This window comes from Odocoileus virginianus, chromosome 24 (genome assembly GCF_023699985.2).
Source record: "Odocoileus virginianus isolate 20LAN1187 ecotype Illinois chromosome 24, Ovbor_1.2, whole genome shotgun sequence".
Taxonomy (NCBI): domain Eukaryota; kingdom Metazoa; phylum Chordata; class Mammalia; order Artiodactyla; family Cervidae; genus Odocoileus; species Odocoileus virginianus.
Genome location: NC_069697.1, coordinates 51457394 through 51472815, shown reverse-complemented (window position 1 = coordinate 51472815; position 15422 = coordinate 51457394). Strand labels below are relative to the sequence as shown.

General features: G+C 39.2%; 1 protein-coding gene across 8 annotated transcripts in view; it reads right to left on the bottom strand.

Annotated features, from left to right (window-relative positions):
- Positions 1–15422, bottom strand: part of R3HDM2 (R3H domain containing 2) — a 156875-nt gene that overhangs the window by 102360 nt on the left and 39093 nt on the right. For 3 of the 8 annotated variants that reach the window (XM_070454735.1, XM_070454737.1, XM_070454750.1), the window contains one exon: positions 5606–5673. The exons of 2 other annotated variants lie outside the window; for them this stretch is intronic. The gene's annotated coding sequence lies outside the window, so the exon portion shown is untranslated. The remainder of the gene's footprint in view (positions 1–5605; positions 5674–15422) is intronic. 3 more of the 8 variants (XM_070454736.1, XM_070454734.1, XM_070454738.1) reach the window with 1 other exon arrangement.

Here is a 15422-nt window from a genome sequence, read left to right as displayed (position 1 = left end):
ATTATAAGACTGTGTTGATGAGCATGCAGTATAAAAGGATACAATTTGCACGTAATACCACAAAATAGAAGGGAGGGAACAGAGCTAAACAGGCACAAAGTTTTGCACACAACTGTAATTGAGTTGGTATTAATTAACATGTCACTGTTATAAATTAAGATGTCAACTGCAGTCCTCAGAGCAATCCTAAGGAAATAGCTCAATTTCATTAAAAAAAAAAAAATCTGCAAAACCTCATATATAACAACCTACTTACAGATGGAATGCATTTATCCTAAGCTCAGTAACAAGACAAAGACATCCACTTTTGCACTGGAGGTTCCAGCTAGGACAATGAGACATTAAGAAGAAAGAAAGGGCACCCAGATTGGAAAGGAGTAAAAACTATGTCTATTTGCAGATAACATGATCTTGTATCTGGACAATCCTAAGGAATCCACTAAAAACTAGTAAACAAGTTTAGCGAGGTTCCAAGATACAAGGTCAATATACAAAAATTGATTGCATTTTATACACAAGCAATGAACAACCGAAAAGTGAAATTAAGGGAAAAAATTATTTACAGTAGTAAGAAAAATAAGACAAGACAGGATAAGGCCAGCAGCCCCCTCCTTCCCCAAGCCAGGGTCCTCATTGCTCTGTGATGTCCAGGGTGGCCTGAGGGCTGCGCCAGGCAGAATCGGGACCTTCCTTTTCCAGGCTGGGAGACAGCCAAGGATGCTTGAACTGAATCACATGTTGACAATTCTTAAGGCAGTTCAACCACAATATTGGAATTGGACACACTGTCCAGACAAAGTTGAAATTAAAAAAAAAAAAAGGTGGCTCAGCAGTAAAGGACCCGCCTGCCGATGCAGGAGACCCAAGTCTGACCCCTGTTCCAGGAAGACCCCACATGCCATGGAGCAACTAAGGCTGTGCATCACAACTGTTGAGGTTGTTCTAGAGCCCGGGAACTGAAACTACTGAAGCCCACTTGCCCTAGAGAATCCATGCTCCGCAACAAGAGAAGCCACGGCAACGAGAAACCCAAGCATAGCAGCTAGAGAAAAGCCTGTGCAGCAACGAAGGCCCAGAAGGGCCAAAAATAAGTAAAACTTTAAAATAATACTTAGATATAAACTTAATCAACTCTGAATATTCACTGGAAGGACTGATGCTAAAGCTGAAGCTCCAGTATTTGGCCACTTGATGCAAAGAGCCAGCTCATTGGAAAAGACCCTAATGATGGGGAAGGTAGAAGGGGACAGCAGAAGACAAAAGAAGGGGACAGCAGAAGATGAAATGGTCAGATAGCATCACTGACTCACTGGACAAGAATCTGGGCAAATTCTGGAGCTAGTGAAGGACAGGGGATCCTGGTGTGCTGCAGTCCATGGGGCTGCAAAGAGTCGGGCATGACTGAAGCGACTTAGCCTGATGATATGTATGTTTTGGAGAAGGAAATGGCAACCCACTCCCGTGTTCTTGCCTGCAGAATCCTGTGGACAGAGGAGCCTGGTGGTCTGCTGTCCCTGGGGTCACACAGAGTCAGACACAACTGAAGCAACTTAGCATGCATGCATGCATGTATGTTTTACATACCAGGGAATGTATGTTACTGTCAAGATGGAAACACTCCCAAAACTGATCTACAGATTCAGAGCATCCCTATCAAAATCCTAGCTGGCTTTTTTATTTATAAACTGACAAACTGATTCTAAAATTCATATGGAAATGCAAGGAACCTAGAACAACATAATCTTAAAAAAAAGAAGAAAACTGGAGGACTCACATTTCCCAAGTTCAACTAACTACACAAAGCTATAGTTCAAAACAGTGTTGTAGTGGAATAGCACTGAAAGTCCAGAAATAAATCCTTACATGTACAGTCAACTGATTTTTGACAAGGGTACCAAGACAATCAATCCAACAGGCCAAAGGACAGCACGGCAACCCACTCCAGTATTCTTGCCTGGAGAATCCCCACAGACAGAGGAGCCTGGTGGGCTACAGTCCACAGGGTTGCAAAGAGTTGAACACAACTGAGCAAGTCTTTGCAACAAGCAGTCATGAGACAAGTACATATCCACACATGAAAGTTAGGACCACACTTCACACCACACACAGAAGTTAACTCAAAGTGGATCGCAGACCTAAATGTAACAGCTAAAAATAGACCAAGATCCACTTAATCAAAAAAGTAGATTAAGTGGATTTAATCAAATTGATTAAGTGGATTTAATCAAATTTAAAACTTGTCTGTGAACAATACCATCAAGGGCCTTCCCTGGTAGTGGTGGTGGTGAAGAATGCAGGAGACGTGGATTTGAGCCCTGATTGGGGAACTGAGATCCCACATGACACAGAGCAACTAAGCCCACACGTCACAACTACTGAGCCCGCACACCCAAGAGCCCACCATGTCACAACTATTCAGCCCGCACACCCCAGAGCCCACACGTTACAACTAGAGAGTCTGTGTGCTGCAATGAAAGCTCCCACATGACGCAATGAATGTCCCATGTGCTGCAACTAAGACCCAACACAGCCAAATAAATTAATATTTTAAACAAAACAATACCATCAAGAAAATGAAACAAAACCCATGGAAAAACTATTTGCAAATCATGCATCCATTAAGGAATCTGTACCCAGAACTCTTACAACTCAATACTAAAAAGACAAGTTATCCAATTTTTTAAAAGACAAAGAATTTAAATACAAATTTTTCCAAAACAGATATACAAATGGCCAACTTGTAAGTGAAAAGATGCTCAACATCACTAGTATCAGGAAAATGCAAATCAAAACCATAATGAGATTCTATTTCACACCCACTAGGATGGCCAGACTCAAAAAGACAGACAAGAAGAAGATTGATAAGGACAGACAAATTGGCACTCATAAACTGCTGGTGGGAATGTAACCAGTGCAAGCGCTCTGAAAGCATCTGACAGCCCATTAACAAGCCAGACGCAGAGCGGCTCCAGCGCGCGTGTGCTCAGTTGTCTCCGACTCTCTGCAGCCCCATGGACTATAGCCCTCCAGGCTCCTCAGTCCATGGGGTTTTCCAGGCAAGAACACTGGAGTGAGCTGCCATTATGACCTAGCAAATAGACTTTGAGGTATATAGCCAAGATAAATGAAAATGTATTTCCACACAAAAGCTTGCATATAATTGTTCATAGCCTGGTAGGCTACAGTCCATGGGGTCGCTAAGAGTCGGACACGACTGAGCGACTTCACTTTCACTTTTCACTTTCATGCATTGGAGAAGGAAATGGCAACCCACTCCCGTGTTCTTGCCTGGAGAATCCCAGGGACGGGGGAGCCTGGTGGGCTGCCGTCTATGGGGTCGCACAGAGTCAGACACGACTGAAGTGACTTAGCAGCAGCAGCAGCATTATTCATACTTCCACCCGAAAAGTGGGATACAAAAGTCCCCTGACTGATGAATGGATAAACAAAATATGATATATTCACCACACAAGAGAATATTACTCAGTCATAAAAAAGAACAAAGTATTGGGAGTTCCCTTGTGGCCGAGTGGTTAGAATTTCAGGCTTTCACTGCTGTGGCTCTGGTTCAAACCCTGGTCAGGGAACTGAAATTCCAAAAGCCACGTGGCACAGCCAAAACAGGAGACAAAGCGCTGACACACGCTACAAACTGGACGACTCCAATCCGGGGGTCAAGCCCGGGTCTCCCACACTGCAGGTGGGTTCTTTACCAACTGAGCTATCAGGGAAGCCTGAACCATGAAAACATCATGCTAAATGAAAGAAGCCAGCCACAAAAGTTCACATACTGTCTGATTCCTTTTATATTACAATGTCCAGACTAGGCAAATCCATAAGAACAAAAAGCAAATTAGAAGTTACCAAAGGATAGGGGGAAGAGAGAATGGGAAAAGATTAGTTAATGAGCATGGGGTGCTTCATGGAATAATCAAAGTTCTGAATCTAGAAAGTGCTAGTGATTTCAGAACACTGTAAATATACTAAATACCAATTAATTGTACACTTTACAATTTTTAAATTGCAACAATTTTAAATTGTTTAAATTGTAAATTGTAAAATTTAAAATTGTATGCTATGTGAATTCACCTCAAAAAAAAGAAATAAATTAACATGGAGGAAAAATAAAATCTAAGTCCATACAAAGATTTGTATACAAATATTCACAGCATAGCGTTATTTGTAACTGCTGAAAACTGGAATAAATCCAAATGTCTGTCAATAAGTAAATGAATGAACAAATTGTGCTACAGCTATACAAAAGATCACCACTCAGCAATAAAAAATAATGAACTACTGATACATAAAACAACATATATGAATCTCAAAATAATTAACTTTTAAAAAAAAGCCAAACCAAAAATAATTAAATATGAAAGTGTACACTTATGATTCCATTTATATAAAATTCTAGGCACTGCCAACTATTCTATAGTGACAGAAAACTGATCAGTGGTTGTCCAAAGACCACAGAGGTTGGGAAAAGAACTACAAATGGGGATAAGAAAACTTGAGGGGTGATAAGTATATTCATTATGCTTTGATTGTGGTGACAGTTTCATTATAAGCACATATCAAAACTTAACAAATCGTGTATTTTCATATGTAGTTTACTGTATGCCAATTTTTAAAAACCTCAATTAAGCTCTTTTTTGAAAACTATGAGAGGACAATGTACTCCTGCTGGCCATTCAATAATTGATAAGGCATTAGTAAAGCAGTTTTACTTTCCCTTGCTGAGTGTACAGGCAACTCTTGACAAAATTAAACAGAGAACCACTCAAAGTAGCATATACATTTGAATTTTTGTAAATGTAAAAACACTTCCATTAACCTATAGTATAATTTCAGACATGTTCCAGCTTCAATTTTGACACATCTTCAGTCAGTACTGCTAGAAACTGTCAGTTCTGGCAAGTACACAGTTAATGTAATCTGTAAATAAGCATTTAGAAACACCAAAAAAAGCTCCTACAAGAAACTCTAATAAGGTTCCTTAAACTTGAAAACATTTGTGACTAGTACCTCACGTGTGATAAAATCAATAAAAAAGGCTATTATCTGTATTATCACCTCTTAAGAATTCCCCAATTATAGATTTTTACCTTTTGTAGACATTTACTCAAAAAATATAAACTTCTTACCTACTTTAAAAAAAAAAAAAAAAGGTTAAAAGCTTTAAGGTTAAAAATCCTAAACTGAATTTTTCTTTACCAAAATATATTTTCATTGTTCTAAAGACAAACAAAAAGTATGATATATTGAGCAATGGGGAAAAGTTATGGAGATGAGGGTGAACTACAGTCAGTCAAAATCATTTTATATTCATATTTATGTCAGATAATGAATAACATCATCTAATCCAAGCTACTACATCTCTCACTTTGACTACTGCAGTAGCCTTTTTGCATTTTTTAATGAAAAATTAAAAATTAAAATTCAGATGAACTCAATCTTGATATACTGTGAGTCTTAACTTCTTCACCCATTATATGGGTACAATAACACTCCCAGGTTGTGTGAGGATTAAATGGGATCATGGGTAAGCACTTACTTTGTTGCCTGGCACATAAAAAAATGTTTCATAAATGTTAACTATTATTACCTGAATAAATGTTCAGCCTCCATGAGTTCAGTGCTGGAATGGTGTCACATATAAGTAACAAGTCTAACCTCAAAAAAGAAAAAAAAGATAAGTTAAAAGCAATATTTCAATCTTAATATACTGAGACTCTCAAAGAAAATAAAGAGATCTATTTAAAAATCCATAGCAGCTTCTTAATATTTTCTTTCTCAATTCTTTTTGCTCACAATATTTCTTATAACCCTACACCTTGCCCTGAGCCCTCGGTATCTACCCCTATTTTAATTCACAATAAAACACAGGTCATTTGGTTCCTCCCCCTCTGCTGATCCCTTCTACTTATAAGTAGTTCTCAGTCCACTTTCTAATAAAGTCCACTTTCATCCAGTCTTACTCCTTGAACTTCTTCAGCTGTTTTTTTACCCATTATCCTTCTATACAAGACAAATCTAGAAACTGAGCTAGCAGACACAGCATCTGTCCTGGTAGATGGCAAAGCAAAAGTAGAGTGGCCAGAGAAAAAGTTTTCTTCTCTTAGTAGAAATAATATCACAAACACAAAATTTAGTATCTCTCACTCCAACTGCAATATTTATTATTATTATTATAGGACTTTGAGGGCTGACTGCTGCTGAATCCACTTTAGGAACCCAGGGTGCTGAGTGGCACCACCAGAACCCTTAATACGCTCAAGCAAGCCTGTCTCCAAAACCTAAGCCCTAAAAAACAAAAAAATAAAAAAACACCTAAGCGATACTAAGTTCTATACAGTGAGGAGTATCTCCAATTCATCACTTTGTTTTATAACTCTGTTTTATGAGTATCACGTCACTAAGTCCACCTTCCCAGTATCTTACACAGATTTCTATGAAAAGCTCTTCCAGTTTCTGTACAGCCCCTTCCCCTCAGACTTCTGGCATGAGATGTGTGGTGGTTTGGTTAGGATTGGGAGGCATGGCCAGAGGATACTGCCCTTCCCCTTTCCATCGCCAATCTTGGTCCTAAGACACTATCTGCACAGTGAGTTTTTCCCCCACGAAATGTCTTGTTCCTCCTCATGCAAAGAAATTACTGGTTGCCTTTCCCTAAAGGCCCTCAAGCCATGACCTGATGTCTCTTATTTTTAAGTGAGCAAAGGAGATTCAAGTTGAAGCCTTGCCACATCAAAAAGTCACTTTCCAACTCTGAGTCAGAGAATCAAGAACAACATAATTCAAAGGCCACTCTAGTACTTATTGCTATGATGGTTTTCTTGCCCAAACTGTAATCTATCAAAATTTAAAATGAAATGCTTTCTGAAAGAAGTTGAATTCCTTTTTGCTATCCATCCTCTTCAACCTCCATGTAACTGCAATTTTTTAATAAAATGCAATAGAATCTCCCTGGAATGCAGGAGACCAGGGTTTGATCCCTGGGTCTGGAAGATCCCTTGGAGAAGGGAATGATTACCCACTCCAGTATTCTTACCTGGAGAATTCTATGGACAGAGGAGCCTGGTGGGCTATGGTCCATGGGCTCACCAAGAGTGGGACAGAACTGAGGAACTAACACTAAACCACACCGCTGCACTAACAGCCTCTCAACTATCTCTCCACTTCTCTGTTCTTCCCAGAGAATCAAGACTGATCTTTTTTTTTTTTAATTGAAGTATAGTTGATCTACAACGCGTTATAAGTGATCTTTTTAACATGTATATCAGATCACTTAGCTTCCTTGTTCAACCAGTTTCCTCCCATTAACGGCTTTTCATCACCCCAAGCAAGGTCTAAAGAGCCTTGTAAAACCTGGCCCTGCCAATTCTTGAACACACCAAACCACATACTCCCCATAAGTCCTTTGTATTTGTTGTTTCTCCTGCCCAGAACAGTAACCTTCCATCAGGAAATGCTGGTTCTAACCCCCCTTCAAATAATAGTTCATGTCACTATGAAGAGACTTGACCACAGAATTTAAAGCATCCTCTTACTCTCAAATCACATCACCATATCAATTTTTTTCATAGCACTATACTCTCTAATTATCTTATTTCTTTACTTTCTTCTTTATCAAAGTTCTCAAACAACAAAATGGAAGCTCTCTGAGGGCAGAAACCTTGTGTGTCTTTTCCATATCTGTAGCTCCAATGCCAAACAGTGTCTGACACGCAATAAACACTGTAACAATTTTCTAATTGTTTGATCCACTTACAAAGCCAGCTACTATCTCTGAGGTGTCAGGTTTTTAAAAACTTATTTCTACAGCCAAAAGCCAGGCAGGCTTCACCGCCTATGTCTCTCCATTCTAACAACCGTCCTGTGCTCTCAGAAACCTCTCTTCCTTCCTGGGAGAGAAAAGGCGCCTCTGAAAGTGAAACACGCACTCAAACACTAGACGCAACCTCATCTGGCAACACTGCTCTCTGAGACTGTGGGCTTCGGATCCAAAGTTCTCAGGCAGCAGCAGTTACCGAAAATCTGGCCACTAGTACTGCACGGAGGAAGAGCAGAATCACCAGGCTAATCTGAACCAAGCTGCGAATCCTTGTAAGAGCATCATAGTTGATAAGAGTTCTGTGAAGCACTCCTCACAGGAGTAGGGAGATGTAGTTCAGTCATCTGACTAGTGGCACATTCTATAAAGCCTAAATAATGACCCTGTCACCAGAAAGATACTTTGTCCTAGCCTTCCAATCAGCTGCATTTAGCAACCAACATCCCATCTTTCACAATAAAATGCCACCTCTGAGTTCCTATTCCTATCAAATTATCACCGGTTTGGGCAACAGATAAATCAGAAACTACACTTAACAAATCTACTTGTCTGGGACCCAAGACAATTAATTAAACTTACTGAGAGAAACAGATAGCCTCTAGTCACCTGGAGACAAGTTTAAAAGATGCAAACAACTGTAACACTTGGGCACACGAAAGTGGCTATAATCTGAAGAATAGCCACTTGTGACACACCATTGTCACTTCCAATGGTGCATCTATACTGAAAGTGATCTTCCCCCTCCAAAATAAATAATGTTTAAAGTCAGCTGAATCTTGAACAAATACTCTGACTTTTCTTTAAAAATAAGGGCTATGACAGCTACCTTAATGAAAGGCCCAATAAACTCAGGGAAAGGGGCTCATTGTGCTGACACTGTCACCTCATTCAGGACTTGAGCTGATTTATCCTGATGGGCTGACAGGTCACTGACATCTGCAGCTTACCAAGATTCTTACTGATTTCACAAGTAAAAAACACTGTCCACTCAAGACAACCGCAGTCCAGACGCCTTCTCCTGATAGGGAACCTCTCCTTTCCTGACTTCACTGAGCACCATGGGAAAAGGTGTCATTTCAGGCCCACTTCAGTAACTCTGGATGATGGAATGGCTGGGAGCAGAGACCATAAAAGGGCTAGAATGTTAAACCTTAGCAATTACAAATAAAAAGATTTTTTAAAAAGATCAAAATCACCTGAAGAAAAAACTAATCTCTCCTGCATTAAGAGATATTTGGTATTACTAAGGTAATTTGAAAAGAAGCTACAAAGTCAAGACCTAAAAATTAAAAAAAAAAAAAAAAAAAAAGACCTAAAAATATCTGGTCCTTGGCCACACCAAGAAATCACAGAAGAAATCCTTTAAGTAAGCAAGCTTTGTTCCAACATGAATTTCAAGACAAAGACAAGGCAAGGCAAAATAATTTTTAAAAATCCACAAACTATCCACTGAGCTTGAAGGAAGGAAGGGAGGTGAGAAAAGGAGGGAGAAAGAGCAAGAAGAGAAAAGAAGAGGAATAAGGAAACGGAATACCCAGTGTTATCTGTTAAACACGGCCATAGATTGTTTTCAGCAATTCCCATCAGGAAGTGGACTCAGGGACTTCTCCAGGGGCCCAGTGACCAAGACTCTGCACCCCCAGTGCAGGGAACTGGGGTTCGATCCTGGTCAGGGAACTAGATTCCGCACGCACAACTGGAGATCCGGTGTGCTGCAACAGAGGGAAGACCCTGCGTGCGCTAACGCTGACCCCACACCTAAATCTATATATACATGTTATATATACACAAATAACACATGCTGAATAGGGCGTAGAGAAAAGGGAACCCTCCTACACTGCTGGTAGGAATGTAAACTGGTACCCTCATTACAGAGAAGAGTATGGAAGTTCCTCAGAAAACTAAAAGTAGAATTACCAAATGATCCAGCAATCCTGCTCCTGGCTATACACCTGGAAAAAACTGTAATCCAAAGAGACACATGCACCCTTTTGTTCAAAGCAGCACTATTTACACCAGCCAAGACACAGATACACCCTGAATGTTCATCGATACATGAATGGATAATGAAGGCGTGGTACACACACACACACACACACACACACACACACACAATGAAGTATTACTCAGCCATAAAAAAGAATGAAATAACACCACTTGAAGCAACATGGACCTAGAAATTATCATACTATGTGAAGGAAGTTGGAAAGACAAACACCATATGATATCACTTGTATGAGGAATCTAAAATATGGCACAATGGGGACTTCCCTCACAGTTCGTGGTTAAGATTCTGCACCTCCCAAAAAAAAAAAAAAAAAGATTCTGCACCTCAATGCAGGGGGTATGGGTTTGACCCCTGATCAGGGAAGATCCCACAGGCAGCATAGCGTAGCCAAAAAAAGAAGAAAAAGACACAATGAACTTATCCACAAAACAGAAACAGATTCACAGAGAACAGGCTCCTGGTTGTCAAGGTCAGGGGGTGGAGGAGGACAGACTGGGCATTTGGGATTAGCAGATACAAACTATCACATACAGGACAGTAGGCATTATATTCAGCATCTAGTAATAAATCATGATGGAAAAGAGTATGAGTAAGTACATATATGTGTGTGTTTCTGTATAATGGATCACTTGGCTGCACAGCAGAAATTAATGCGACATTGTAAACCAACTACACCTCAATAAAGTTCTTTATAAATTAGTGCTTTCATTAAAAAGTGCATTATAAAAAAATGGGCAAAGAATTGAATAGGCAATTTTCCAAAGAGGAAATGCAAATGGTCAACAGGCATGGGAGAAGATGCTCAACATCACTGGTCATCAAAGAAATGGAAATCAAAACCACAATGAGACACCACCTCCCAGGAAGGCTGTGAGAAGAAAGAACATGATGACAAATGCCGGCAGGACGAGGAGGGAAGGGGATCCTTGTACACCGTTGGCAGGAATGTAAACTGGAGCGGCCACTGTGGGCAACAGTATGCAGGCTCCTCAAAAAGCTAAAAACAGAACTGCTATATGACCCAGCAATCCTACTGTGTGTGTATACACACACACCCATCGCAGGCCCTCGTTCACACACACAGGAAGACTACTCCGCCATAAAAAAGAACAGAGTTTTTGCCACTTGCAGCAACATGGGTGGGCCTGAAGGGCATCACGCCGAGTGAAGTAAGACAGAGAGAGCAGGGCAAATACTATGTGATGTTACTTATATGTGGAATCTAAAAAATACAACAAACTAATGAACATAAAAAAGCAGACTTACAGATACAGACAACAAATCAGGGGTTACTATGGGGAGGGGTGGGGGATGGGCACAAGCAGGCAACATGGGGTGAAGAATGGAAGGCAGAAACTATTGGTTATAAAATAGGCTATAAGGATATATTGTACAGTGCAGGGAATATAGCCAATATTTTTAGTAATCTTTAATTAAAAATTATATATAAAAAATTTTAAAGTGTGTCATACATTAATATGTAAGGAATTTACTATTTTAATGAAGTAATAAATATTTAAATATTTTCTTAGTTTTAATTTCTAAATAGTAAATATTGGCAAGTATAACCCACTTAAATAGAAGTTTTTTGCAGTCCGTAATTTTTTAAAGAGTTCAAAAGTCAGATTAAGATTTGAGATCTGCTACTCTAGAATTTCCCCTGCCCCACTTGTCCTTCACAGCTCTGCTCCTGCAGAAAGCCTTCCCTGATAGCTTAGAGTTAATCCGCTAGAGTTGCTCATGACAGTAAAGACTACATTGGTTCAGAGGCACTCAGTTAACTGTGTTGAATGAACTAGACTAAGTTAAATGCACACCAAACATACATGTGTGGAAACATTTCAAAGTGGTTATTTTATATGTATCCACCATGACTAAATCCTCTCTCTCAAATCCTGAATCAACTACTGGTGGAAATGTAAACTTCATATATATTTGGAAGTCAATTTTACAATGTTTATAAAAACTGCAAAGTATATACCTTTAGAAAATTATCTTAATAATTATTACAAATATACAAAATAACATATGTACAAAGTTATATTCATGCAGCACTGTTTATAACTGAGAAAAAAGTCAAAATGCCTTTTTTTTTTTTTTGAGGAGTTACAAGTCACTATGAAAAGAGCAGGGAAAATGCTTGCGAAAATGTATGTAACTCACTTAAGAAACACACGTAACTACTCCTGATTCTCCCCTGTGCTCAACTCTTCCCCTAAAAGTATTTTTTTTTAAATTTTTTTTTCCCTAAAAGTATTTTATTTTTTTTTCATTTATTTTTATTAGTTGGGGCTAATTACTTTACAATATTGTAGTGGGTTTTGTCATACATTGACATGAATCAGCCATGGATTTACATGTATTCCCCATCCCGGTCCCCCCTCCCACCTCCCTCTCCACCCCATGCCTCTGGGTCTTCCCAGTGCACCAGCCCTGAGCACTTGTCTCATGCATCCAACCTGGGCTGGTGATCTGTTTCACCCTAGATAATATACATGTTTCGATGCTGTTCTCTTGAAACATCCCACCCTCGCCTTCTCCCACAGAGTCCAAAAGTCTGTTCTGTACATCTGTGTCTCTTTTTCTGTTTTGCATATAGGGTTATCATTACCATCTTTCTAAATTCCATATATATGTGTTAGTATGCTGTAATGGTCTTTATCTTTCTGGCTACTTCACTCTGCATAATGGGCTCCAGTTTCATCCATCTCATTAGAACTGATTCAAATGAATTCTTTCTAACCTAAAAGTATTTTAAATTGTAGAGATTTGCCTTAAAAACCTTACTGATAACATAGCACAATAATAACCATAAATATTGTAAATGATAGAAACTTCATACACAGCCCATAATACTATACAGATGCAAATAAGAATAACAAAATTTTTGATGTTATGTTGTAAGTCTGAATCACAACAACACATATAACTTGATGCATGTGTAAGAAAAGTGCAAGGCAATCATTTTTTTAAAAAGGAAGAAAAGAACACAGAAACATTTTCATGTATGTGTATATTTCATGCTTATAGGTGCACAGTATACACAAAAACTGGTAATCCTAGTTGACCCTGGAAAGAGGAACTGACTGGTTTATACTGTAGGAACAAGAAGAAAATTTCACTCTACTTTTTTCTAGACGTAGAACCTTACACCATATAAAAGTGACACCAATTCAAAGAGCAAAATTTAAAATATGTAATTTTTCACATTAGGAATAACTTTTCATCTTTCTTTTTCCAGCCTCAGAAAATGTTAATCCCCAATGTCTTTTTAGAATTTTTTATTTTTTTCAAGTATAGTTGATTTACAATGTCATGTTCATTTCTACTGTATAGCAAAGTGGTTCAGTTATACACATACTATTTATTTTTTCATATTCTTTTTCCTTATGGTTTATCACAGGATACTGAATATAGTTCCCTGTGCTATACAGTAGGACCTTGTTGTTTATCCATCATACACACATACACACACATACACACACACACACATTAGGCTGGTGCAAAAGTAATTGCAGCTTTGCACTGTTGAAATTTGTCATGATATTGGAATACATTCTTAAATAAACATGGTTATGTTATACATCATTTTAATGTGTATTTCTTGTTCTATGTTTTTTTGCTAATGACATTACTTGTTGCTTTATAGGCACTTTAGACTATGGAAATGATGTGAGACAAAAAGAAAATTTGAGTGATTTTCTTATTCTAGTTCAAAAATGTGTTGTAAAAAGCAGAGGAGACAACCACAACATCAAGCACGCATTTGGCCCAGGAACCGCTAAAGACAGTGCAGCGGTGAGTCAGGAAGTCCTGCAAAGGAGACGGAGCCTTGAAGCCGAGCAGCACAGAGGTCAGCCGTCAGCAGGCAACAGCAGCAGCTGAGCGCCGTCAGCAGAGCTGACCCTCTTAAAGTCACGCGGGACGCTGCCCAAGGACGCAACACAGACCATTTCGGATGTGAAGCAAACCGGAAAGGCAAAAAGCTTAATAAGTGGGTACCTCATGAACTGATCAAAAATAAAAAAAACTGTCCTTTTGAATTGTTGTCTTCTCTTATTCTAGGCAACAACGATGAACCATTTCTTGATTGGATCATGACGTGCAATGAAAAGTGGATTTTATACAACAATCAACAACCAGCTCAGTGAATGGACCAAGCAACTCCAAAGCATTCCCAAAGCCAAACTTGCACCAAAAAAAAAAAGGTCATGGCTGCTGTTTGTTGGTCTGCTGCCAGTCTCATTCACTACAGCTTTCTGAAGCCCAGCAGAATCGTTACATCGGATAAATGTGCTCAGCAAATCAGTGAGAGGCACTGAAAACTACAATGCCTGCAGCCGGTATCAGTCAGCAGAAAGGACCCAATTCTTCTCCAGGACAACCAACACTTCAGAAGTTGAATAAATTGGATACGAAGTTTTGCCTCATCTTCCACGTTCACCTGACCAACCACCACTTCTTTAAGCATCTTAACAGCTTTTTGCAGGGAAAATGCTTCCACAACCAGCAGGAGGCAGAAAATGCTTTCCAAGAGTTGGTCAAATCCTGAAGCACAGGTATTTACACTACAGGAATAAACAAATATTTTTCACTGACAAAAAAATGTGTTGATTGAAAAATAAAATTAAAAGGTGTGTTGATTTTAACGGTTCCTATCTGGATTAATAAAGATGTACTTGCATGCGTGCTAAGTTGCTTCAGTTGTGTCTGACTCTTGGAATCTAGTTATGTGGGTTTAAAATTCATGGTCCAAAATCGCAATTACATTTGCACCAATCTAATAATAGTTTTGGAGAAGGAAATGGCAACCCACTCCAGTACTCTTGCCTGGAAAATCCCATGGATGGAGGAGCGTGGTAGGCTACGGTCCATGGGGTTGCAAAGAGTCGGACACGCCTGACGGACGTCACTTTCACTTTCACTAATAGCATGCATCTGCGAATTTCAAACTCCCATGATCCTTCTCCCTAGCTCATGGCAACCAGTCTGTTCTCTATGTCAACGAGTCTGTTTCTGTTTTGTAGACAGGTTCGTTTGTGCCATATTTTAGATTCTACATATAAGTGATACAATAACGTGTTTGTCTTTTTCTGACTTACTTCAACTAGTGTGATAATCTCTAGTTGCATCCATGTTGCTGTAAATGGCATTATTTTCTTCCTTTTACGCTGAGTAGTACTCCACTGTATATATGCACCACATCTTCCTTATCCATTCATCTGCTGATGGACATTTAGGTTGTGTTCATTGCTTTGGCTATTGTGAACAGTGCTGCTATGAACATGTGAGTGGTATCACATGGTATCTGTCTTTCTCTCTCTGACTTACTTCACACTGGAGAGGAGGCAGAGAAAAGGGAACCCTTGGTACACTATTAGTGGGAACACAATTTGGAAGAGTCACTATGGAAAACAGTATGACATTTCCTCAAAAAAAAAAAAAAAACTAAAAATAGAAATACCAGAGGATCCACCAATTATATTCCAGGGCATATATCGGAAGAAAATGAAAACACTAATTCAAAAAGATACATGCACCCCAATATCCATGAAGCACTATTTACAGTGGCCAAGATAA